The sequence below is a fragment of the Stenella coeruleoalba genome, assembly GCF_951394435.1.
Source record: "Stenella coeruleoalba genome assembly, chromosome: 10".
Classification (NCBI taxonomy): Eukaryota; Metazoa; Chordata; class Mammalia; order Artiodactyla; family Delphinidae; genus Stenella; species Stenella coeruleoalba.
Window position 1 is genome coordinate 84,809,314 of NC_137156.1, and position 25,129 is coordinate 84,834,442.

At 38.5% G+C, this 25,129-nt stretch overlaps 1 long non-coding RNA gene across 1 annotated transcript in view; it reads left to right on the forward strand.

Annotated features, from left to right (window-relative positions):
- LOC307192705 overlaps positions 1-25,129 on the forward strand; it is a 796,377-nt gene that overhangs the window by 104,759 nt on the left and 666,489 nt on the right. The window contains exon 3 of the long non-coding RNA XR_013830162.1: positions 13,546-13,627. This is a non-coding gene — a long non-coding RNA (uncharacterized lncRNA). The remainder of the gene's footprint in view (positions 1-13,545; positions 13,628-25,129) is intronic.

Genomic DNA, 25,129 nt, shown 5'->3' on the forward strand with positions numbered 1-25,129 from the left:
CTGACCAGAGTTCCAGTGATTTGCTCACAGCTTTAAGTATTGGATCCAAGATTCAAAATAAACACTTTGCCCCAAATCTATGCCTCCTTCCAAACAGAAAGATCCAAGTTTATGAATGCCGTTCCCCTACTTTTTTTTTATAGAATGTTTTTTTCCCCTACTTAATGAATAAAAGAAAAGATGAGATCTACGAACTCAGCAGTTCCTTTGAATTTCAGGGGACAGCTGGGGATTTGTCTTTGGTGGGTCCACCCATTCAGAGCCAAGGAAGAAATGTAAGGAGCTTAATGATGATTTTGAATTTTATCCCAAATCACTGAAGTGTTTTCACACTTGTGGTCTCACTTATTTGCTCCACATGCCTTTGAGGTAAGTGGGTTAGGTATTTTGATCTCCACGTGTTTTTGAGAGGCTCTCACCTCAGGTCACATTCATGGTCAGTGTTGATGCAAGGCCAGGAGGCTGCTCCCAACCTCCAACTAATGCAACCAGGAAGTTTCACCAAAAATTTCAATAAGTGATATTTTGATAGAGACAAGATGAAGCAGAAACAAATGAAGCAGAAAAGAGAAGATCCCATCAAAAGTGACAAAAAATGGAATGATGTAGGTTGTTATCTGTTCTAATGTATTTTTAAAAAAGGAAGGGGGCAATTTAGAAATCGTCTGAAGAATAAAAATCTTAGCAAGAGCTGTTATTTCCTTTGATAAAGACAGGTCTTTTGGTTGAAATTGTGATGTCTAAATTCCTGGAAAATGTCTGATTTTTTTTGTTTCAAAGAACTATAGGAGGTAAAATAAGGGGAAAATTTTCTACAATGTATGTTTCTATTTTTGGAAATCAAGAGTTGCTAAGTTGTTAATAAGGGAGACTAATTGTGATGGCAGTCATGCATTGCTTCATTCATAAAAGTGCTGCTGAATATTTGCAGTATATTGAGGGAGTTTGAGAACAGAGTGCTTGGCATTTCTTTATAAGTTAGGTATTTGACACACCTAAACTCCTGTGCTTGCCTGTTCCTACTGAGTTCATTTCTTGGGTGTTGAACATTTTAGAGAGCAGGGTAGGAAGAAAGAGGCTTGGGTCTCTGTCTAGCAGCCAAAGAAGATAGAACAATAACCTAGTTAAATTTTTGGAATGTATTTTGTAGGACTTTTATCTTTTGTTAAATGTATTTATTTATTCTGCAATCATTGAGCATTTCTTGGTGCAAATGTATTCTCGTAAAGATTTAATCGAGATGCAAGGATAGGAAATAATATCAGACAGCATTCCACTCTGGCTATCTGGAATGGTGGTAAAGAAGGATTGACATTACATCTCAACTTGCCAGGCAAGAGTCCCATGATTTGATCATCTCCATGGCCTCAGGCAGCGGGGGAGTATGGTAGCACAGGAGTGAAATTATACACTCAAGAAATGGTAGGTGGCAGTCATGTGATTGTGTGCTTCTGAATCACGTGAGTGATATGTACGTAGTAATATAGACAGAGGAGATACATATATATATATAAAGAGAGAGGAGTTTAAGAGAGAAGCATCCCTAGTGGAATGGAATGCTCTACAGGGATTAGTGGAGCTAGAAGAATAGGTACTTTTGGGGGGCAGGGGGGTTAGCGACCTTTGGTGAAGACAATGATAATAGTGCGATATGCCAAATTAGGAATGCGTAGGGACAGTTCCTTAACCAAAGGAGTGTGAAGCCGAGCTCATTTTGGAAGAGCCTGGAAGTAATTTGGAGAGGTAGCTAATAATTCTAGCTACCAATCGGTGAGCACTTATTCTGTGCCTAACTTTGCTCAGTGCTTTGCATGCCTTGCCTCTAATGGTCACCATGATCTCACAGGGAGACACCATTATTAATTCTGTTTTATAGACGAAAAGTGTAAGTCTCAGAGAGGTGAAATCGCTCACTCAAGTCACACAGCTGGTAAGTGGTAGAGTCAGATTTGAAGCATATCAGATAGTTCACCTTTTTCCAGGGTACTATTCCAAAAATTTTTAGTAAAATTGTGCAACCATCACTGTTCTAAACCAGGTTTAGAACATGTGTTAGTATCCCTGTATGGTCACTCATGTGCATTTACTGTTAATTCCTCCTCTCTGCTCCCCCTCCCATCCCTAGGGACCACTAATCTACTTTCTGTTTTTATACTTTTGTCTTTTCTGGGCATTTCACATAAATGACATCATATAATTTAATCATATTCTATAATATGTGGCCTTTTGTAGCAGATTTCTTTGATTGAGCGTAATGTTTTTGAGGTTTGTCAGTGTTGTGACTTGTTTCCATGGTTCATTCCTTTCTATTGCTGAATCGTTTTCCATTGTAAGGATAAACCACATTTTGCTTATTTATTCACCAGTTGATGAACATTTAGGTTATTTCCAAGTTTTGCCTATTAGGAATAATGCTGCTGAGAACTTTCATGTATAAGCTTTTGTGTGGATATATGTTGTTGTCATTTCTCTTGGGTATATACTTAGGAGTGGAATTGCTGGGTTATCGGGTAACTCTATGTTGCCATATTGAGGAAGTTCTAAACTGTTTTCCAAAGTGACTGTACCATTTTACATTTATGTCAGCAGTGTATGAAGGTTCCAGCTTCTCCACACTTTTGCCAGTGTTTATTATTGTCTATTTTATTTTTGCGGTACGCGGGCCTCTCACTGTTGTGGCTTCTCCTGCTGTGGAGCACAGGCTCCGTATGCGCAGGCTCAGCAGCCATGGCTCACGGGCCCAGCCGCTCTACGGCACGTGGGATCTTCCCGGACGGGGGCACGAACCCGTGTCCCCTGCATCAGCAGGAGGACTCTCAACCACTGTGCCACCAGGGAAGCCCTATTGTCTATTTTTATTATGGCCATTCTAGTGAGTATCTAGAATTGTATCTCATTATGGTTTCTATTTGTGTTTTTCTAATGACTAATAATGTTGAGCATTTTTTCATGTGCTTATTAGCCATCTCTATATCTTCTTTGGTGAAATGCCTATTTAAATCTTTTGCCCACTTTTGATAGAATTGTCTTATTTTTGAGTTCAAGAGTTCTTTGTATAAATATGTTCCAGATATAAGTCCTTGGTCAGATATGTATTTTGCAAATACTTTATCCCAGTCTGTTGCTTGTCTTTTCATTTTCTTAATGAAATCTCATGAAATGCAAAAATTTTGAATTTTGGTGAAGTCCAGTGTATCATTTTTTTTGTTTTACAGATTATGCTTCTGATGTCGTATCTAAGAATTTTTGCCTAATTCAAGGTCTTGAAGATACTCTCTTTTCTTCTAAAAATTGTATTGTTTTAGCTCTTAAAGTTTCTGATACATTTGGACATTTCAAGTTAATTTTTGTATATGTCATGAAATAAAAGGTCTGCGTTCTCTGCCCCCCCCCCTTTTTGTAGGTGGATAGTTTATTGTACTAGCACCATTTGTTTAAAAGGCTATTATTTCTCTAGTGCACTTCCTTGGTATGTTTGATGAGTATCCATTATCCATAAATATAAAGATTCATTTCTGGATTCAGCTGTGTTACTTTGATCTATATGTCCATCCTTATGCCAATTCCATACTGTCTTGATAACTGTAGTTATCAAGTTATAGTAAACTTCCAAATTGTGAAGTGAAAGCCCTCCAACTTTGTTTTTCTATTTCAAAATGCTTTGGCTATTCTAGATCTTTCCCATTTCCATATAGATTTTAGTATCAGCTTGTCGATTTTGGAAATCTGATGATAATTTGAGAGTGATTGCATTGAATCTATAGATCACTTGGTGGATAATTTCCATCTTAACAGTGTTGAGTATCCTAGTCCATGAACATGGAATGTCCTTCCATTTATTTAGATTTTCTTTGATTTCTCTCAGCAGTATTTTGTAATTTTTAGTGTATAACTGTGGAACTTATTTTTGTTAAATTTATTCCTAAGCATTTTATTCTTTTTCATGCTGCAAAAAGAATAAAATTTATTGTGAAAGTTATTCTTAATTTTATTTTTGGATTGTTCATTGTATATGGAAATATAATTAAGTTTTGTATATTGATCTTATATCTTGTGACCTTGCTGTATCTGTTTGTTAGCTCTAAAAATATTGTTTTTGTGTGTGGATTCCTTCAGATTTTCTGTATGCAGGGCATATCATCTGCAAATACAGACATTTTACTTCTTCTTTCTAATCTGGAGGGCTTTAATTTCTTTTTCTTGACTGATTGCACTGGCTAGAACGTCTAGTAAAAGAAGTGATGAGAAGGCATTTGAACCTTGTTCCCAGTCTTAGGGCATTTCCTTCATTCGTTCACAGTCAGGTATGATATCCATTGTAAGTTTTTCATACATGTCCTTTATCATGTTAAGGAAGTTTCCTTCCATTCCAAACTTGTCAAAATCAGCTGTGGCAATTTAAGAAGTGGCAATTTTCTTTTTGAATCTTCAACACTGAATATTCACCTAGAGCAAAAATTTAGTAAATTCTGGATCATTGAGATCTAAAGGTTGTACAATAAATGTCTTAACAGATTTTCTCTTCCTTTTCCTCCAGGGAAAGAGAATATTGGAAATAAGTAAGGCTAGAAATTATTGTATTTTATGGATATTACTTGCTTTAGTTGATCTCTGACCTAGCCTTATCTTCTATATAAACCCTGTCCAACAGAAATACAGGGTGAGCCTCAAATGTGAACTATATATGTAGTGTAAAATTTTCTAGTAGTTACATTATAAAGGTGAAAAAAGGGCAGATAAAATTATTTTTAATAATGTATTTTATTTAACCCAGTATATCCAAAATATTATCAAATTTACATGTAAAAAAAATTCTTTGTTTTTGTATTTAGTCTTTGAAATCTGGTGTGTATTTTATACTTACAGCATATCTCAAGTTGGAACCGCCACATTTCAAGTGCTCTGTAGTTACATGCGGCTATTGGCTATGGTATTGGAGAGTGCAGTTCTATATACTTGCATATAAAACTGTACTTAGGTAACAATAGTAAATAAGAATATTGGTGGAAACATAAATGGCTTGTTATTTGCTACAGAGTAATAGGTATGGAATATATAGTTGTTGATTTCTGCATTTAAATAACACTTGAGCAGAATTTTAGCATCATCTAATAGATAACCTTGTGACATGTTATACCTGAAAATAAAGACCATGCCTTAATACAGGATTTTCCAAAATGCATTTGAGTCTGTATTTTCACAGTGTTTGGACATGGTGAGCAATACACTGTCTTTTGAAGATTCCTATAAGAACCTGGTGACCGAGAGATTGACCTGAGAAAAATATGGCCAGTGTACTCCCTTCAACTTCCTCTTGGGAAACTCTGGATTTTCTCCTACTAGGAGATCTATATCTCTTGGATATTTGGTCAACGAAATGTATCAGCTTTCTTGCCAGCATAAAGAGCATCAGAGGAACAAATGGGCATCACAAAACCAGATGAACATCAGCACTGACTGCATTATGACACTCTAGCTGCTAAATCTTTCATGGTAATGGGCCATGCTGGAGATGGCTGCAGTGATAGACTTCATACTGGAAGAAGCCTGTGGTCATTGTAGGTGGTGCTAATGTCATCTTATCACTGAATTCAAAGGATCACTTGCATGGCTTGTAATGAGTATGGCTAAAGCTATTGATTTTGAACTCCATATGAATGTGAAAAAGACAATGGCTTTTGCCCTCCTGGGGAACAGTACCACCTTTACAGAAGCAGATTTAAGTAGTAAAAAATAAAGCTTTGTTTCTGTGCTCAAAGCTATGTTCCATGAAAGACTCATATATTCTGAACTGAGGGCAAAGAGTATTGTCCTCATGCTTCCCTATTCCATCTTTGGGTATCTTGGTTAGAGCATTCGATAGCAGGCTTAAAAAGTTCAAGGGCACAGGTTCAATCATCATACAGACTAGTGAACTTCAATATTTCCCAGCCACAGATCACCTTCCTTCCTCTAGCTGCTGTCTTGAATGAGTGTGTACTTGGTCCCAAGGGAATTGGTCTAGTAATGGAAACTTTAAAACAACAAGGTGGAGATTATCAAGGCCCCGTCCAGAAAGAGCTCAGCATCTAGCTGGGGAGAAAGATTCATTAAATAACTAAAATATAAAAGGAAAATTGCTATCACGAAAAGGGTTTTTGCACACATGTGTTTAATGTCACAGATCTGGGGGAGAAAAGAAAATTTGGATAAACTTTTGGTTTTGCTTATGTTGCTACCTATGAATAATCTTTCAAGGCAAAAATCCTTCTCACTTTTTAAGATGGAAAATATCATTTGAAGAAGCTTAAAATAAACATGAGTATCGGATACACTATGAAGTCATTGAGTGAAGGCTATTCAGCCACAGCTTACAGGATATCAAAAAAAAAAACATATGATGTTTTATACAAGGAGAATTTGTGGCTTAGACTTCAAAACTTCGTGGATTTAGGAAAATGTTTGTATTCTTATTTGGTTTGATTTAGGGAAATATTTCTTTAACATCTCCTTTTCATATTGTGCAATTCACAGTAGAGACATGTCTGTGAAATATTTACACATGATTTTTATTTGAAAAGAAGTAGCTGCTTGCAGCATGAAAGCTTCATGGCGAAGATTCCTTGCTCTCAAAAGAAAATTGAAGCAACATAAAAAGATTTCAAGGAGAGTTTAGAGAGGTCTTTTCTTTCTTTCTTTTTTTTCTTTTCAAGAGGTAATTGATTTGCTCCCCAAAAGGGTCTTTCTAGAAGTCTAGGTAGACAATGCTCTAACCTTGTCAGAAGAGGATAATAAATTTAACGTTAGACTGGTTTGGAAGGAAAGACTTAGAATGAACTACATTTTATAGGAGCAGAGCACTGAGGGTCTGTTGTTAGTTCATAGGGCCTTGATTAGATAGGTTATTGATTTTGGCTGCTGGTGATATGGTTCATGTTCAGAAGGTATCAAACTCATGCTGAATAAAATAGAAGCAAACGCTTAAAAAAAAAAAAACAGAAAGTAGTGAGACACTGGCTAGCAGTCTAGTTTTTCTTCAGATGGAATGGGCAGCTGTGCCTTATTGCCTTTAGCCCCTCTGGAAGCAGTTATGTGTATTAAATACTGGAATAACTTGATATTTTAAAAGCTTATATGCTCATCCAAGTAAAATGGTTTTAGAAGACTACCGGGAGTTTCATGAGTTTATAGTTAAATCAATACCCAGATTTATGCCTTTTGGACAGAGAAACTTGAATTTAATTGAAAAAATGGATCTAATGAGGATAGACATATTTTGTGCAGATGTAGGAGAGGTTTTTTCTCCCCCTTATTATCTGAAAAATGAAACAGGTACTTTTGGTATGATAGATGAATATAGCTTTATAGGAAAATGACAAATGTTCAGAAACTTTAAAAGAAGATTTGTGATATTATGTAGAGGTTCCTGAATGTATGGAATCTGGTGGAATAATGTTTTGCCTCTTTTAAATTCTTGAATTTAAGATTCATTAATTATACAGAAAAGCACATAATATTTTACTTTATACCACACAATTAACGGCCATTTGGTATTAAATTGGCAGCCATACTCTGAAAAATAACAGTTTTAAGCAGAATCCCTTGCAGTCTAGATTTTCCTTTTTCTTGTTTTGCATTGACGATGCTTTACATAGAAATTTGTATTTTATTCACTAGCTAAATGGAGATAAAAACATTTTTAGAGAAAATTGTAAGGGACATTGTTAATGTTTTTTAGAGATACTTATAAATAAAAATTCTCTAGATATTCCTTTCTGTGTTCTCAGACGTCTTCCTGGCATTTTCCAAGTAAAAGGAGAAATCTTGTAAGAAAAATTAGCCAGTTCAGAGATGTTTTGATGATCTGCAGTTTATTTTCTACTAACCCTAATTCTTCACAGTCTTTGCCCACATCTTGCTTCGGGAAATATTCAAATACACTGTTCTTACACAAACAAAAATTCAATTTCATGGAGATTCTGTCTGTGTAATAACAGCAAGGTTAGACCTTGAAATGCAATGAAGCAAATTCAGCTTTTAGAAACATATGGACTCAAGTAAGTTTAAGAAAAATCATTTGAGGGCAGAATTTGGCTCTGTGATATTTTAATGCAGTGAAAGAGTTCCAGAAATAACTGCTTGCTTGCCTGCTGTCCAGAAAACACATGTTAAAAAAAAATTCCCTTGTTACCTTTTCTCTCTTCTCTACTTCTCAGAAATGAAGAAGTCTATTCTTACAGGCAGCTCTATGAACATCGTAATTTTAAAAGTGGAATTTGTATATCAAAGTGTCAAAGACTATCCTAGGTTTTTCACAAGTGTGCAGAATTGATCACTAGTAAATCTGGGAGTACCTAAGAGTTATGTCTAGAAGGTTAGCTGAAGTTTAACTTCATTGCCATATATTTCTCCTGGAAGATATTGTGAATATACGTTAAAAAAAAAAAACCTTCAGACATATCAAACCCATACTGTTCAGAGCATTTATAGGTTTTATGTATAATGCTATAAATAAAAATACATTTTCAAAATGTGCCCTGTGGAAAATCTGAGTATTATTTTTGGCTGAAATAATTTTGAAAAAGTACCAAGAAACCGGACATTGGTGTAGGTTAAAAGGCACAGTCGTTTGGAAGAGTTTTACTCCCAGGTTTTTACTCAAATATGAATGATCTTCATTAAAAAAAAACCCAAAACATGAGGTATGTTTATATTCTTCTACTGTAACCTCATGTGGTGTGTTTAGAAATTTGTTCCGTTGTCCTTTAAACTTTCTCTACTTTTTTCAAAGTACGTAATCATTATCCCAGAAAATCAGAATAATAATGAATGGATATTCAAAATGAACAAATCCTCTAATGCCCACCATGGATTCAGGAAGACACCTGGCAGATAAGACAAAGAGAGATACAGAATTAAGTTGAAGAAGCCTCAAGTTGCAGGTTTCTGTATTTTAAGGCTGTGTTGGAAGTGATTTAGTTGTGCTCATAAGTGATTTGAAAAGAAATCAGTGACTTAGTTATTTTGTTGCTGGAATGTCATCTGACAAGGAGTTACTATCTAAATGACAATAATTTAATCTAGACAGCTGATCTAATCCATTAGACATACGCTTCCCATTACAGAAAACTTTCTATTAAGCTTTGTTCAGTTGTTTCATTTTTAAACATATTTTGCCTTTATCCAATAAGTAACCACAGGCCAGGTAAAATATTTTTAAATTCCCTACAGGCTGGTTAGTTATTGGAACCCAGACATATACCCCACCTCCCCAAGTTGTTAGTTTGCTTCATGTGTAGTCTTTTTTTTTTTTTTTTTTTTTAGGTGATAGTCTTGTTTTGGCTAGGGGAGTTCTCTGCATCAGACTAGAAAGAGTTTATGGTCCCACCTGCATCTGTGAGAAAGAGAAAACAAAGCTTCATTTTTAAGTCCTTGGAAATTCTGTGTCATTAAGATACTGCTACTGCCAGTTTTTTCGTGTTATTTAAAGGGGTAAAAAGTTTATTGCATTAGTTTGCTTATATGTGCTGGTTTATTTTCATGTAATTTGAAGAGACATCCTATTTCATAATAATAAATTACTTTTAAGATGTCAGAACCCTGTTTGGGTTTGGGATGGCTTTTGGCTGCAGGTAAGAAAACTCAAAAAAGAGTGGCTTGAACACAGTGGAGGGTTCAGGGCAAAGGCAGTACCTGTAAGACCTGCTCCTTTTAAAGATAACCATATTTTCCCCAAAAGCTCATTGAACGAATGATTTCTCATGGCCCATTACAGCTAAATGTGAGGCTGGGAAATTCAGGACTTTAGCTGGGCACAAAATCTGAGTTCTCAATTTCAAATGGGAACAATATTAGGGAGATATATTTTCCAAAATAGTTATTTGTTTAATAAACATCATTTCAGTTCGCATCTGAGATTTACAACTAAATTTTTTCTTTTTTAGAAATTTTATTCTCTACGAATGTTCTACCTTAGTTAAGTGTGTCTCATAGCATCTTTATAAATTAATCTCGTATTGGTCCTTTCCTACCTAGGATGTTGAAACCGTCCCCATAAGATGATCCAGTTCTTTGCAGGGGTTAGGAATACATATGAATTATTGCTTGCAAACTTAACCACCAACAGCCTACTGCATTTTTCTTCTCAGATAAATATAAGAGGCCTAAATTCATACTGATAGACATATTATTACCCTATTGTATTAATGCATTTAATAGATTGTAATACAAGTTACTGTTTCTTCAACTGTTTATTTTTCAGCATGAATTACCTTTCAAATAGCCTCTGTTCTCTTTGTTACCTGGCCTGTGTAGTACTGCATTGATCAATTCAGTTTAATTCTTAGAAACATTTATTGAATGCCTACTCTTTGCTGTGGTTTTTCAAAATCCATTTTTAAAAATGGCTTTTGAATATTTTGAGAAATGGTGTAAAATTTGCCCCAATTTTTCACAGCAGTAAAAAGCAAAATTCACTTTAACTAAAAAAGCAAGTATGTGTCATAACTTGTAAGTCACCTGTTCAGGCGTTATATTATCCTTGACACTCCTCCCTCCACCACTACTGTTATACGTGCTTTTAATAAATACTAACATTTGTATATGCTCACACTGGATTATTCTTGCAAAAACTTTAAAAAATACTTTTCTCTGAAATGATTACTTGCAGTGACCATCCATCAAGATGACAAAACTTGATACTTCTTAAAATTTTGCCTACTTTGTTTTTACTATCTTGTTAATCACATTAGCCAGGTTAAAAACTGTCTCGCTGTTTAATTTTGTTCTCTGAGGATAATAAAAGGTGCGTTTCCCACCCACCCCCCACCAATACTCGTAAAATTTTCTCCTGGAAGTGGTATTTTCTTTTCAGTATCAAAATAATTTTATACATTGAAATTTATAGGGGAATGATCCAGCTGTATCATAACATGTTGTTAAGTTTCACATTTCTGTATCTGGGGAATGCAGAATGGCTGGCAATCAGAATGGCTGATTAAAAAAAAAAAGACAAAAAGTACAAAACAAAAACAAACTGCCCAGGAAAGTGACTCAGTGTAGGGACTTCTAAATTATACCTTCTCTTTAGTTATTTGGGTGTCTTTTTGAAGAGGCATCCTGTCCAGTTTAATTTCTTACACCTTAACTAGGTGCTGAATAAGGTGCTCTTTTTTTGACTGATTTTCCTATTCTTTGGATGATTGTATTGGTTTGTATTTGTTCTCAGGCTTAAACCCAGGACCCCTACACCCAAGTGTTTAATAAGATGGTTTGGCGCATGGTGAGAATAGAAATTGTTTATGCTAGGAAACTACTGTTTCACCTTTTGGAAAAACTCTAAATGGTACATGTAATCGTGTTTTGATCTCTTTTTAAGTCTGTTTTAAAGAGCTTAAGTAGCTGTGTAGAGAAAGAAAGGTGTCAGTTGCTTTATGAAGTGGTCGTGTCTGAAACTCAGGCTCAGAGTTGAGCCAAAATAGAATAAACATGAAGGCATGTAGAGGAGAGGCACTGAACAAGCTATAATAGTGGAGATAGAGGATCCTGGAAGTGGCCAAGGTATTTATTAAGTCTAGATTTAGGTAAATAACCATTAATTATAAGAAGAACAATTATGTGAGTTAGAGGTATTCATGATATCTAAAAAGAATTTTCTTTTCAACTCTTCTCAGTAGTGTATTTTTCTTGAAGGATCTAGTTTTATTGTGTTCGTATGCCTACAAATGAAAAATCTAGAAAAGGTTAATCTTCTGTCCTTTCAATTATCTACTCAATTCATATCAACAAGGTCTAAGATTTTTTAGGCTGCTGTCTATGAAAGGGTAGCCACTGGCCTGAAACCACTTCTAATTATAGACCATAAATCCTAAGTGGACATTCTAATTTCAGAATCATGAATCAAGCCAATTCCAACATATTTTTGTCTTATAGCTTGTCTCCAAAATTTTAATAGGTACTGCCCCTCACACTCCCATATACATTTTAATGTTTTCAAATTGAACTACATCTTAAAATCAATATGGACAGTTAATGCAGTAGTTCTTCTTTTATATCACAAAAGCGGGTATTTAATTGGCTTAAGTATAAGAAAATTTATCATACTTAACAGAAGGTCTAGAGTTGAACAGGTTTGCTTTTTAATTGTCATAGTGGGTTAACACTATTAGGGAGCTTAGTTCTTTTCATCTCTTCTCTGCCAATGATATGAATGTAGATATGGCATTGATTTAATCATGGCCATCAGTTGGCCATCAGTAGCAACCAAGACACTTTAGTTCCTTATTTATGCCAAATGAAAATGACAAAGGGCACCTCTCCCCTTAGCCTAATATTTAAGTCCTTCCTTTCAATCAGACTGGGTCAGTTTAGGTCACCTGGCCATCCTCGGACCAGTCAGGTTCGTTTATTCTCATCAGGCTCTACCCGTGAAGCTTCACCTGTGTCCCATGAATTACATGAGCTATACGAGAGACAGGAGGTACATGACTAAAATTAGAGGGGTTTTTTTGGTGAGAGAAAGAATAGATCTGGGTAGACAATTCATAGTGTCCATCTTAGGGAAGTGGATATGTATGAGCTGAGCCCAGTCCAGAAATCTGTGCTAAAAAAAAGAAAATAATGATGTTGATCTGTATTGAGACTTCATAGATATCATCCAAGGATTTGGATTTATCCTTCCCGTTCCCTCTGCAATCTCCTCCAGAAACTCTGCCAAATGACTGGATAATAAATTCCTGATGAGGTGATAATGGCTTAGAATAACTTCATTTGGTCAGCTTCTCAGGAGTATTGCATTGTAACAAGGAACTCTTAGAATAAAACTCTTTTGATGATGGTAAAAAGTTGGGCTCTGTGACTCCCTAAGAGAAAGCTAGTGGAAAGGTGGGGTATCCTGACCATTCATGGTTGCTCTTTCCACTGGGCCACCAAAACACCTTTCCACATAGTCATTACACTTAATTTTTTATTGTTTGCCATTCAGGAGCACATTTCATCCAGAGATATTTCTGTCCATGCTCCAAGACTTAAATTTACCATACACACAGTATCTCCATGTGTTCGGGATTCACAGGTTAGATAAGAATTTGAATTCACCAAATTTACTAAGATACAAGATACAATGTCTGGAAGAGTTCTTCACATAGGTGTTTAAAAAGAGTCTCTGTGATCTTCGCTTTAAGATCTAAGGCTGAAATTTTAGGCTGTGCATTAAGGAGGTGGTATATGCAAGAAAAATGATGCAGGTCTTGATCAAACATCCACTTGTCCTTTGGCGTTATCCGAAAAGATGAGAGAAAATATGTACATTCATATATTCTCAGTGAAAGAAAATATCTGAAGAAAATAGTGTTTTTTTTTTTTAGCACTCCTTTGCTTTATCTGGACTTCTTTGTTTAAGAGATCAGCTTTTACTGTGGTAATTTACATTTGTACATCTCCCTGATGGGCTGAATCTGACACTTCCCAGTTGCAGATCTTTCTGCATAGGATGTGTCACCTGTGAATAGTAGTTTGTTCAATCAGTATTTATTGAGCACCTACCATGAACTGGTTTCTGTTCCACAGGCTGAGAAAACAAAGATGAAAAACACACGGTTCCTGATTTCAAGATGGCCATAGGCTAGTGAGGGGAGAGAGCTGCCATGGGGTAAGTACAATGACAGACGCGTGCCTGGGATATAGTGAGAAACAGACAAGAGACGTCAAGTTGTTGAAGGCCCTAGATGGGCACTGTATAATATCTTGACATTTGTTTTGACTTCTCTTGATTCTGAAAGAAGTTTGGTGAGCACAACCTGGCTTGGTATCTAGAAGTAATACTGCTGACCTTTGTTGAGAATTTACCTTATGCTGGGTGATGCGCTAAGTGTTTTACATGCATCAGCTCGAGTAGTTCTTACGGTTATCCTATGGGGAAGATCCCAGTATTATTCCCATTTTATAGAAGAGGTCAGGTTACATACCTGGCAAAGGTCAGACTGGAGTTCAAGTCCACTTTTTTCATCTTCAAAATACATGCTCCAAAGTGTTCACTGTGGTACCTTTTGCAACTTTTTGTGTAAAGAGATCTTTATTTGTTCATGATATAGCTTAAAAATTGTTTGAACATATGGACAATATATGTGCGTGTTTGTATGTCTGCAAAATATACAGTTGGATGGTCTCTATATGTACTTGCTGTGAAAAATGTATGGTGTATGTATATATCTATAAACACTCCCGCCCCATATGCTGAGCGTTATAGTTAGCAAGATGAACCAGTTGGCCGTTACACATGCTGGCAGGGCCATCCTAGGAGCAGTTGCTGGGGATGGATAGCACCCCATTCTCCAGGCCGCTTGTCTTATTGTCTTACGAGGGCTCTTCAAAACGGTTCCAGCCTCTTCTCCAATGCCAGCATTTCTGTAGCCAGTGGATATTTTCTGCTCCTCTCTTATGCTGGAGACGTGTGGAGGGGAGGCAGGGGCATTAAAATAATTCTCTGCTCGAGGCTCTGATACACTTAAGACAGCCCTCTTCCTGGAATATATAAATGCCTACAAATCAGCGTTTCTTAAGATGCAGTATCCTTCCTGGAAATCCTGTTAAAGGACATACCCTGGCTACTTGTCTCAGACTGAATGAGAATATAGTGAGGCTCATGATTTTCACTGCTGAGATATTAGCATAAATCTCCCACTAATGCACCTCTGCCTGTTAGTGGACAAGTTGCTGCAAGAAAATACGTTAAACTGAGAAGGGACGAATGTTTTGCAGCTGGGGTGTGGTAGTGGGAAGCCAGCATGTGTGGGGCGTTTGCAGCTCGGCAAATACCGCTGGGGAGGCACTGAGGATCTTCCCGTGTGGGTTATGAGAAATGATGAGATGCTTCACGAGGAAAAAGAATTTTTTTGTGGCTCATGGAGCAATCATAGGACCTTTATAATGGATAGAGCAGTTTCGTCTTATGTTTTTTTTCTCTGACATCATACAGCACAACTATCTCATGAAGCCTGAGGCAGGGTAGCTGTCCCCGTTTTAAAGATGGAGAAATTGAGCCACAAGAGGTTAAGTGAGTGTGAAACTTAGAATGTCGAGGCTGGAAGGCCTGCCGTGGTGCTCTGGCTTGCGGGCGCTCTCTGCCTTTTTTCCTTGTTCTTTCTCCTCCTCCCTTCTGAAGCGCCTGCTCCTCCACTTTTTAGAAGTGAAATTTGTAGCCACTTAAACATTGCCTAGAGCATAGTGCTCAATAAATGTTTGTTTTTGTTTTGTTTTGTTTTGTTTTTTGGGGGTACGCGGGCCTCTCACCGCTGTGGCCTCTCCCGTTGCGGAGCACAGGCTCCGGACACGCAGGCTCAGCGGCCATGGCTCACGGGCCCAGTCGCTCTGCGGCATGTGGGATCCTTCCGGACCGGGGCACGAACCCGTGTCCCCTGCATCGGCAGATGGACTCTCAACCACTGCGCCACCAGGGAAGCCCAATAAATGTATTTTTGGTGTGTGTTGAATGAATGTTAGATGGGTGTCAGTGACATCATATATAGGACCAAAATACCTAAGAGTTACAGTGGCTGCAGGGCAAGAGCAGGCCAGCATCTTGTCCAGTCATCTTCTCTTAGCTGCCACCGTGTCTCCATTGACCCCCCACAAAGCAACATATCGAATATACCCCTAATGGTGTCCAATATCTCATTTTACTGAGAGTCTTACTTGCTGAAGGCCAGTATCACTAGGATCTTTGTTGACAAGCCCCGAGCTTTGCTTCTAAACAGGTCTTTACTTGTTGATGAGAATGACTGTGTCTAGGGGTTGGAAGAAAACTTAGAGTTTACTTAAGTGCCTACTGCATGTTAGGATACTTCCTGTTATAGCTGAATGGAGCCAGTAAACTTCTATGGGAGATCTTGGATTATGTCAGGCTTGCTATGTCCAGAAGTCTTTGGGGAAAAGTTCAACTCAAAAGGAAGATGTCAAAAAAAAAAAAAAAAGGAAGATGTCCTTGTTGAGCAGGTGGATGGATGTGGTAGCAGGTTGTTCATGTAGTTTTAACTGTCCTGTGGCCTTCGTTTTCCTGCTCTGTTTCTTTTTTCTCTTATCATGCGATGGGTTTTTTTGTTGTTCACTTAAGCTTGGGGGATGTGTGTTTGTGTGTGTGTGAAAAAAGAGAAAAATGGATAAAAGGGAGGGAGTTCTGATTTTTTTTCTTTGAGTTTTTGAGTGATGGAATTATGAACTGGAAGTCAATTGTCCTTGAGGATAAATGGCTTTGAATAAACTTAACTTTTAATCTTAGCTCTAAAAGAATCTTGATCAGATGTCTTAACTGTTCTAAGCCCTAATTCTTCATATGTAAAATGCAGGTATTAATACCTTTTTATGGGTTTTTTTAATGAAGCTTGAACTAAATAATACATATAAATTGTTTAGGCCAGTATCTACCACATAGCAAGTTGTCGGGCCAGTGGGAGCTACTCTAATAATAACAATAATAACAAAATTATAATAATGACAAAATAGTAATCATGTTGATAGTTACTAATATACCTGTATATTACATGTAATATACATACAGTATATATACATACTAGCATATACGTGTATGGGTGTAATATATATTTATATATAACACCTAGACCTTAGAAAATAGATATCTAAGACCTGAAACCTTTTTACAAAGCCAGGGTCTCTTTTATATACCTACGTAGTCAAGAATCTCCTTTAATCGTGTCAGTGTCCAATCCAGCACATGTTCAAGTCCTTGGCTGAACTTTCAGTGGTGCTTTTCCTTCTAGAACAGTCAGGGAGTACCAAGGTAGATTGTGCTACCCTGTATCCATTCATTCTTCCACAAAATAGTAAATCCGTGCCAACCATGTACCAGGGAATATACTAGTTATGGGGTGCACAGGGGTTTATAAAAGATATACTCCTTCTGTTCTTACTGCGGAGTTACAGATTTAATTACGTAGCATGAAGGAAAAGAAAAGTGCTAAGGGATGATGAAACGAAGGCCTCCTAATTTAAATCTAGGTTTCAGAGGGAAAGAGTAAAAATCTGTGACCTGGAGGGCTAATTGAAGCTAGTCAGCCCACGCAAATGGCCTGAGGTAGAAAAGAGCACCTTAAGTTGGGGAACTGACTGTTTTTCCGCTAAGGCTGGAAGCTTTGTGCACGGATCGTGGTGGGGAGCTTGGAATTAATCAGAGAACAGTGGGAGATCACTGGAGGAGTAAGGAAGTGACAAGTTTTAGTTCCCATTCCATTTTTCAGAGACTTCTCTTCACCGTCTCCCTACCAGCGGCTGCTCTCTTCTTGCTCCTTTCCCATCTACAGCAGCCCAGTGATGTTTCTGCCCCTCTCTACCTAGTAAAACACGCCCAGAGAAAAGGATCTAATTTTCTCACTCCTGATAAGTTCAAGTGGCTGATGAAGCTGTATATTTTGTCTTGAGAGAACACTTACATCTTAACAGAGATCCAAGTTTAAGCCAAAGGAATGAATCTCTATGTGTGATTTTCTTTGCATCAACAACTCGATAAGCTGAAAGGGCTTCTATTTCAGAGGAATGTGGCCTGCCTAACAGTGAGAGCTCAGAGGTAAAGAGACCAGGGATCAAGTCCAAGCCCTGCTTCCTAGGAGTGTGACGGGTGACTTAATCTTCTTAACCCTCTGTTTCCTTAACTGTAAATGGGGAAAATAATTCATAGGGTTGTTGAATGAACTGAAAAAATGCATGGGAATCAATACACCATTGTGGAACTTTTTATCTTTAACACTACTGTGCAGGGTCCGAGAAGCACCTCCCTTCCCCTGAATTCTCCTTCTTTTGAAAACATTATCACAACGTTTCAGGATAATTTCAAATTGACTTTCTCATGATCTGTATCATGTCATCTATGTTTAGACATTTTCACACTTTCATCCGAAAACATTTTGGGTGTTCTTCCTTTAAGAAACATATACTTTCTTCCACACACATTTTTGCATATTACAAACTGTCTCAACGTGTAAATTATTTCCTTGAAATAATTGGCAATTTGGTGTCGGTGATGGGCAGAGGTGATTCAACTGAGAGCTCAAGAGAGAGATTTCAGGGAGGGGGCTGGGGAGGAGGTGGTCTTCAGAGTCCATGGTGATATATGATAGGATGAAATAAATGTCAAGTAGGCTCAAATGCTCAGAATTCCAGTACTAAGATTGGCTGGAGGTCCTCATTTTGCCTTCAGAGAAGGGACTGGGCAGGAAACAAGTATCCAATGGTGGTAACAAGTTTTTCAATTCCCATGGCATATGCCCTCCGAAAGCTTGCTTATCTCCCCAACCCCGCCCCATTCCACCAGCCCCCCTTCCAAAGAAAGGGGTAGGGGAGCTGCAAAACACTTGGCACAGGTGCAAGAAAGCTGAAAACGCCTGGCAGAGCTCTCAGGCGTCTTTTTCCACTCCGCACCAAATGTTTTACAGTCTTCGTGAGCCCATATAGATCCTGGCTTCTGCCCAGTCGTTTGTTTGAAACTGTAGGCTCCGAGAAAAGGCTCCACACTGCAGCTGGCCTTTAAACTGTATTTAATGGGGGAGAGCGTTCAGGGTACAGTTGGAATGAGGAGAGCTCGCCTTTGACGTTGGACGTAAAACTAACAGATTGAAGTGGGGTGGAGCTAACGCCCAGGAACCGTTGGTCTGTTCATTTTCCCAGAGAAGACTAAGCTTTTGGAAATTTCACCTCAATCACAGGGATTTCACGGGCTAATTTATAGGGAGGCCCCCCAAATGTGACTTGAGCCCAGTTTAGCTCAATTTTACCCAAACATGAATCTAATAGTTCCAAGTAATGGAGATGGCAGAATCGTTCTTAGGGATGTAAATTTCTCGCTAATTTAGGGCAACTGTGGCTTCGCTCCCACCTACATACAAGTTCATTATGAATGAACGTTTACTAGTTAACGATTCGTCTTTCTCCTTCTCTGTAGCCTTTTTTGCCTCCTTACCATGCTTATGGCTCATGATTTCAAAGGATTAATAACTAATTAGATTTTTGGTCACTATATATTAACGATGCAAAAGAAAAAGACTCCAACAGGAGGGTTAATCCAAAGTGAAATTTGAACATAAAAAGTCCCTCTTACTTAACAATTTAGGGAAAAGTAGGCGTTTGCATCCTCCTCAGACCTTTAGATTTACGTTAACTATTCTTTGTTGAATACTTGCTGTGTCAGCCACTCTCCTAAAGACAGGTAATGCACTTTTTCACTATATCTTCACTCTGAGGTCTAAGTTTGATCTCCCTGTTCTAGGTGAGGAAACTGAGGCATAGGAACTTTAAGTGACTTGCCCAAAGAAATGACTATGAATGTACATTATGGACTTATTTGTCTGGTCCTTTTAAAAAGTTTTCAGTAACTATGACGAACAAAATATTCCCAGAATAAATGTTGCACCCACTTCGCTATTGTCAATGGCTTGTGTGAAATGACTTACCCTGGCATGGAGTTAAAGAAAAATCCAATACTGCAGGAGCAGGGAGTTTCTCAGAGGTCAAGACACTTCTTTCTCAAACAGAGGAATCATGGAGTATGCAGCTGAGTCTCCGAGTTAACTAATTAGTTAATCTGGAAGTTACAGTTTCTTTATTATTTTGGGAGCAGCTTTCTCTAAAATCCAGCAGATACCCAATGTCCCCTGGGGTGCCAGAATTGTGACAAAAAGGTAGACCCTTCTTGAAATAAGCTAGTCATCACATACATGGCCTAATGTGAATCAGGGCCCCCGATATTGTGATTCTATCCTGTTCTTATGAACGACATCAATAAATAAAGGAGTGTTTTCCCAGTTATCAAACTGAGAGCAGGTAAAGAAAAATAAATAATAAGAGCATGGATATCTATTTAGAGGGATGGTTAGACAGAGAAGGAGAGAGCACATCGCATACCATGAAACAAAGAGAAAGATAAGAGAGAGTGTGTCACTGCTTCCCCGTGGCAGAATCAAAATCTTCTTTTGGATGTCATGTTGAAAAGAATCCCAAATCTCAGTTCTGTAAAGCAGATGGATATTCCATGTTGGTGCAGATTCCTGTTTGAAGCAGTGTGGTTACAAAGATGGGGTGGGTCATTTGATTTTCTCTGAAGAACTGTCTTGTGCAGCTATCTAAAAGAATTATAATACCCCATGAAGTGCACCATCCATGATGCTTTTAAAAGTGTTAAATAAAGGCTTCAACCAGTGGCTCAAATCTATTTGCCCTTATTAATAGACATGATTCTTTGGCTAATATATGTTTGGGAAATGCTGAGTTCAACACATATATATAGGTGTTTTAACTGCAGGACTTCTCAGAGCCTTCAATCTGCCCTATGAGTCTCCAAGAAGGAGTAATATACCCCTTGATCTTAGAATGCTTATTCCACAAAGTATCTGCTTGAAACTACTGTGGTGCCCGACAGCCTTAGGAAATGCTGGGATACTGTCACTTCGCTAAAGAAGGGTCTGACTTTTTCATTTTTAGGGTAATTGAGGCTAAGCCCCCATCTACCTAGACATTCATTGTGAATGAGTTTTTCACAGTTAAGTCTTCCTTCTCCCTCTCTTTAGTCCTTTTTGGTTTCTTATCATGCTTGGAGCACATAATTCCTAAGGATTAATAACTAATTAGATTTTTGACAACCATAAATTGAAGATGTAAAAGAAGAAGTGAAAGCAGTAGGGTAAGTCAGAACTGAAATTTGGAGTCTTGGCTGTCACTGAATAGTTTAGCTGCAAGCCCTTGCTGGAATAACTATGTGTGTTTATGTCACCTTTATGGGGAATCCTTGGGAAGAATCCTGAAATGGAGCCCCGGGTGCCTCTTGGCACACTGTATTTTACTTCTCAAGTTGTCAGGTGAGACTAATGCATTGTGTACTGAGCTGAAGCATGATGGGTGGTTTGCTTTGCCCTTTTCCTGTAAGAAAGGACTGTCTATACCCAAAGAGAATGCTAGCGTATGCACATCCCCTGCTGAGGCCCTTTCCCATTAGGTGTGAAGTTGCTTGCCCTGTTGATGTCTAGACCTCCATCGTAGATTGCAGAAACACTTATTCTATTGGGTCCCAGACAGAAGCAATTTTTATCTTGAAGCTAATGAAACATACACTTCCAGGGTCCTCTCTTGTGTGGAGCCCCTTTCAACAGAAAACGTGAATTTACCTCCATTCCAAAGAAAGCCTTAATTGGATTTTCCCACACAAGGAAGGGCCGTATTAAAATTTCATCCATGGTCACATCTAACCTCAGGCATCATAATAAAAAGGCTCAGAACATCCCTTCCGTGTGCTGGAGTGTTCACCTGAAGCTTTCATACAGGTGCTCAGCTGTAGCTGTGAGTGTCCATTCTGTCTTTTCTCCCCCCAGTTATCGGACCATAGCAGCTTCAGGGCCTAGAACTCTTCAGTGATCGAAGTTTCCCACCAACCTCTGGGCAGAGCGTTGAAAACCTTGCAGAGAATATCCAGACATTGTATAAACTTTACAGGACAGCAGAGAGCGTGACTAACCCTTGAGTTGCCTCTGATACTTTTGGAAACTCCTTTTCATGATGAGTAAAAGAATCCAGTTTGCCAGATCCAGAACATACCACCTAAAGTCATCTAACTTCTATTTTAATCTCTTCTGTGGACATTCAAATAGGTCATGCCGTAGTCCTGACCCAGCGCTGCCAGGAGCTTGCAGTGTGACCTGCAAGACCCCTTCACTCCATTAGCACCTCAGTACTCCCACCTGAAACACAGAAAGATCATTTCCTCATCACATTATATATTACCCAGAGCATCATAGGCTCTAATAACCAGAGGATTTCTTAAAAGTAGTTTCCCCTACCTTGTGTGACCATATATTCATCCATTGGAAGAGAAAATCAAATCCTGAAAATGTTCTCCTCATATCCAATGATGGAATTTTTATTTTGGAAAATAATAACAGTGTTATTTTGAAAAAATTAACAGTTTTGTAATAGTTGGAAGGGGTTTGATTGCAGTAGCGAGTTGGAGGGTGGTTATGCAGAGGATCAGAAACTTAACCGTGTAGACCTTTCTTGGGTGAAATATGACATGATCAACACAGAAAAGCCCCCAAGAAGCTTTCATGTTGTGACTCTATTCCATGGGGTGATGAGAAATAAATGTTAACAGTATGTGTTGACCAAGCAGTACTCATGGAGTGTAGTCATAAAGGCAACTTTATATTTGTCTCTTACCATCTTTATATTTATTCAGCAAACGGAGTCCTTCCCTGGCCCTTGGATGTGAACTTAGGGAGGCCCCATGACATTCTGTTTAGTCTTCAGCAATAGACAGTCTTTAAGTCATAAACACAGCCTCAGTTCATAACTTAGCTTGAGCAATAATAGCCATAGTTCTGAATTTTATTCGGTCAATGTCTTCCTGTGCTCTAGTTGTTGACTGCCCTGTGGACTGGCTGCTGGAGGAGAGGGTGTGTGGGTCTTTTCTCTTTCTCCAGCCGCCACTTTTCCTTCTCGACTCGCTTACTCGCTCTGGTTTCTGATTCTACCAAGGTTGAACAGGTTGAGGGGAGAGAAGAAGGGTTGGGAGGGTAGAAAACAACTAATTTGATTGATACCCTCATAAGATGGTGTCACCTTTTCTGAAACTGTCATATGTGTAAGATGCCAATTTCATTAATGGTGCCTTTTGTGGGTTCTTCAGAGAACCCATCATGGAGAATGTTCTCCCACTTGCAGTTCCTTTGCCCTGGGAAAGTGAGCCCTATTTCCCCAGGTCTTGGTGCTATACACCTAATTGCCTTTCTGCCGAAGTCTCATAGACACTTTGGGTGGCCCTGTGACACCGGATGTAAGGCAGTTCTTGAACCAACTCTTTCCCAGGTACCTCACCCATACGTAGTCCACCCACACAACTCCTTGCCCACATCCACTCATGTGGGGGGCTTTCTCGGGGTGAAGGCCACTCTCTTTCACTCTGTTGACAAAGCAGCTCACCCTTCTGATTTCCTGGGTGGGAGTCGACACTGTTCATCTCCTCCCAATAAAACAAGGGGGAACACATCAAGCTCTCTGAGTGGTGACATTGAAGTCCCTCTCACCAGATTAAGGAGGAGGACAGACCCTCCCACTGCCTACCTTTTGAAATTGGCCAATCTGGACTTCAGCCATGGTCTTCTTACAGCTTAAGTGGCTAACAGCATGAGCTTTGCATTCACACAGACTCCTGAGTTCAAATCTCCACTCTGCCATCGTGTTCCCTTGGCATGAGACAGTTATTTAAATACTGCAAGCCTCACTTTCCTCTTCAGTAAAATTCCTCAGAGTCTGTTGAGGAGATTCAATGAGATAATACATGAAAGGCCATTCATACGGTGCTTGGCACGTAATAAGTGCTTATTAAAGTTATCTGTTGTAATGAGTAGTATCCTAATCTTGGGAGAAAAGGGTACTGTATCATAAGAGAAGGAAAAATAAAGAGATACGGGAATTAGATACTGTGCTCGTTTCCTGGATAAGTAACCGGGGAATAATGAAAAAGATGGCATATGGCTAAGTCTCAAAAGATTGGTGTGATGTGGGCTATTACAGAAATAGAGCATAAACATCTCTCGTGTTATGAGAACAAATGAGCTGGGTAGTGCTGCTAATAATAATTAGAGCTGAAAATTTTAATGAATGTACTATGTGTACTAAATCTATACTAAAGATTTTGCTGAATTATCTCTTTTTACCCCTTACAATGACCTATGGGGTAGGTGTTTATAGCCACATTTTACTGATGTGAGACTCAGAGAGGTTTAGTTACTGATTTAATACATTTAGCCAGTAAGCAGTGGAGACAGAGCTGGTACCCACGTCTATCTTTAGACCTCAACCTTCTTATCTACTGTTACATGGCTACTTAAAGTCATTTAATAGAAGATACTTGCATTATAATTGGGCATTCTGGAGCAGGGGTGTCCTGACAGCCCAAACACCCAGGGACCAGAAGGGAGGGCCCTTGGGACGGTGAACCTTTGGGATGCTCCTCTAACTGAGTGCCTAGGTAATATTCTGAAATACATTATGGACTAGAAAAGGATCTAAGATCGCTTTAAACCAAAGGATGTCCTCCATCCTCCCAACTCCCTCATCCCCTAGAAGGAGGCTTGAATTACTCATAATTGCTATGTTGGCAACAGATAACACCAGAAAAACTGACAGGGATTTTTTTTCTGCATCAGTGGTATTAGTTATAAAATTTCTGCTCTCTCTGGGCTTTCACAGGGCATCCTGGTCGTGGCATAGCTGTCTCCCTCCTGCAGAAAGCCCCAGCGAGGGCAGAGAGAACTAGATTTCAAGCCTGACTAATAATATATACCCTGGGTTCTAAGCCAATGCAAATGTGCTGAAAGTTCATCAGACGAGTTTTCACTGATTATTCCTACAGGACCAATCCAGCTCTTGAGAAGTCAGTTTCCATTATCCTTCCCCATGCGGCAGAACTTGCCAGGGGTCTGGAATACAGTTTAGGCTCTAGTCAGATGGGATTTGCACTTCGTCCAACCCTGAAAAGTCACTCCTTGGCTATTATTTTTCACTCTATTGTAAATAGAAAGAGGCAGATGAAAAAGTAAAAAATATGTTGGTTGGAAGATACTTATTCTCGCCTACCTAGGGCAATCAAAGAGGAGACATCAGCTCCAGATTTGGTAAGTAATAACTCACATTTGACTTTAATACACTGTGATAAACTTTGAGGAATATATCTTTTAGAACATAAAATGCTTTACCTCTGATTTAAAGTTTGGGGGGTTGGTCCTGTGCCGTCAGCAGGTTAGATTTAGCATCTCCGGAAATTCCAGAGCAATTTTAAACTACTCTTTTTGATCACTTGCTGCAGCTCCAGCTTTCAAAGAGAATGAGATGTTTTGGGAATGAATTGTGATGGACTTACATGAAAATTTATATGACCAAGAATTGGATTTGTTCCCCTGGAATATTATAGATTATGTTTTATGTTGGAATTACATCAGTGTGCTGAGCAGCAGAAGGCTGGCTTAATGTAGCTAAAAATATACCTTGACTTTCCACTTGGAATAAAACTCTCCCCTCCCCGACCAGTTCCTTCCCTAATGAAAATAATGGCTTTATGACTCATAGACATGATAGACAGTAGGGAATATTTGAGCCTTAA